A 2,311-nucleotide genomic window follows, 5' to 3' on the forward strand; every position below is an offset into this window, starting at 1 on the left:
TCCAGCTGACTGCAAGGATGTGCACCAGCCTTCTGATTCTGGCCACGAGCCTGAGCACCTCCCTGCACCCCTACACCCCTGCAACCCCTGCAGCCCCTGTACTGCATGCACTCTTGAACCTCTGCACGCCCTGCACTCCTGCACCCCTGCATTCCCTGAGCGCCTGAACTGTTTGCACCCTCCACAGCCCGTGTGTCCCTGGCACAACTTTCACCTTGCACCACCTACACCTCTGCACCCCTGCATGTCCCACACACCACCTCTTGGGCCTGTGGCAGAGCCTCTGCTGTTGCACCAGCGTGCAGGGGCTCATATCCTTGCCAGTACATGATGCCTCAGTGGACCTCTGGGGTTGTCTGCCAGAAAGTATGTTCCCTGTCACTAGGCTGGGCCACTAGGGTGACCTCTGTGACGTCACCAAGGACGGGCTCAGAGATGCTGTTCTCTGGGAAGAGAGGAGTTGAAACCACTCTTGAGGGCAGAGCTGTGCTCCCCAGGCCGTCCACGCTTCATGTTTTACACAGGACTTCACGGAAGTGAAATGGACCTGGCCAAGTAAGGCTTGCTGTGCGCCCACCTCAGTCCTGGGCTCTGAAGCAGACAGGCTGGCTCCCACACTCAGGGCCCAGTTTGGGCACCTGAATGGTCCCTTGGAGGCATCCCATCAGTTCTCAGGAAGAAGTCTGGCTGCTTCCACCCCATCGCCCTCCCTCCCACTGTGCTGGCCTCAGGAAATTTCCTTATTTGGGGAAGAAGGTAGCCCACCCCCTACCCCACCCCTCACCGTGTTCTCACTCATGCTGGTGCTCTCTCTGGGCATCAGAGTCTGGGAAGCCATCCCTCTTCATTTATGTCTCTTCTGAGATGGACTTGCTTCCATTAAATACTAGGCGAGGATGCAAAGTGGGGTGCCCTGGGTAAGAGAACCAAAATAAATAGATTCTTCTGTGAGATTTTCTATTTATCTCCTGGGACTGGGATGTGTGAAGTTTGCTACAGCTATTGGTGTGAGAGGCTAAAGCCACCTGTGTGTCCTTGTTTTCATCTCCCCGCTGTTTTGGGGTTTTCCCCAGACACTGTTGAGACATTTACTTCTTTTAGTTTTATTCCTGTCATTACACAGGGGCCCTACTGACATGAAGGTAAGGTGTTGGGGGAGCAGCACAGAGCAGGACATCTGTAGTCCTGTGATTAATTCTCATTGAGCCTGTGCCCTAAGCTGTGACCTCCACAAGTGTGTCTCTTTCTCCCCAGCCCAATTTGGGTGACACGGAAGGGATTTCCCTTCCCCCAGTTTGGTTAGGCTCTGGTAAAATAATTTCTCATTAAAAAAAAAATTACCAAAATGAAACAGAATGTTCTGGGTGTATTTCAATAGAGTTATTTTCTCCTTTCCAGGTATGAAGCATGAGGTGTTTTTCTCTGACCTTCATTCTGAGAACAGAGCACGGTCCTGGAGGTAAAATGCATGAAAAAGAGCATGGGGCCCCTCTGACTGGCCCCCTGGAGTTGTCACACTCAGACTTCCCCACGTTGAGCCTCCCGTTGGCCTCAGGGAACTGTTAAATCTGCCTGCCCCCGGGGTTCTTACAAAAGCGGGTTCTGCCCTGGGAGCTGTGACTCTCCAAGCCTGCCCGGCTGCCTCTCTGGGTTGGGAGCAGTTTTTCCCCTCAGTTTTCTGGAATCTAAGAAGCGCAGTGTGTTTGCAGCTCCCTCAGCTCTGGTGTTGTTTTCAGGACAGAAGGAGCAACTTCTGAGCTCCACACGAGATGGACCAGAGGCTGCAATCCTCCCCTCCTCTGCCTCCGTGCAATCAGTGGCTGTGGTTCTAGCGGAGTTTCTGAAGATGTGGATTTAAACACACACATCCCAGCCCCCACAGGAGCACACAGTCCCATAAATCCCCCCAGTTTCCACTGGTAACTACGGAGCCAATGGGGACACGGGTTTCGGGACCACAGAGGCCTGACTGCACGACTTGCTCCGTGGCCTATTTACGTGGTTGCTCCGGGCCTTGTCTGAAGTGGCTTGTTTACCACACCTGGTACGTGGGAAACACAAAATAAGTACTAGAACCTTCACTTTTTCTCCCTCCAGGGCCTTCAAACGTAGAAAGTAATAAGTGAACTCAGACAGCCTAGTCACCACAATGAGGTCCGTCCAGCCCGGCTCTCCTGAGTGATGGGCACTGACTTGCACCTTAACTCGGAACAGTAGGAGAACTGCCTTCCTCTAACTGGGCCTCTCCCCACACCAGGCACGCCCGCAGCTCAGACGGGGCCAGCTCCCCCACTGAGGTGTGTGCTGGTGG

The 2,311-nt window shown here is 53.7% G+C and overlaps 1 long non-coding RNA gene across 1 annotated transcript; it reads left to right on the forward strand.

Annotated features, from left to right (window-relative positions):
• Positions 1 to 476: 476 nt before the first annotated feature.
• On the forward strand, positions 477 to 1,931 carry LOC140687565 (uncharacterized). Its single transcript, XR_012061950.1, has 3 exons — positions 477 to 555; positions 1,399 to 1,459; positions 1,737 to 1,931. It is a non-coding gene; the product is annotated as an uncharacterized lncRNA (long non-coding RNA).
• The last annotated feature ends 380 nt before the right edge of the window (positions 1,932 to 2,311 follow it).

This window comes from Vicugna pacos, chromosome 20 (assembly GCF_048564905.1).
Source record: "Vicugna pacos chromosome 20, VicPac4, whole genome shotgun sequence".
NCBI lineage: Eukaryota > Metazoa > Chordata > Mammalia > Artiodactyla > Camelidae > Vicugna > Vicugna pacos.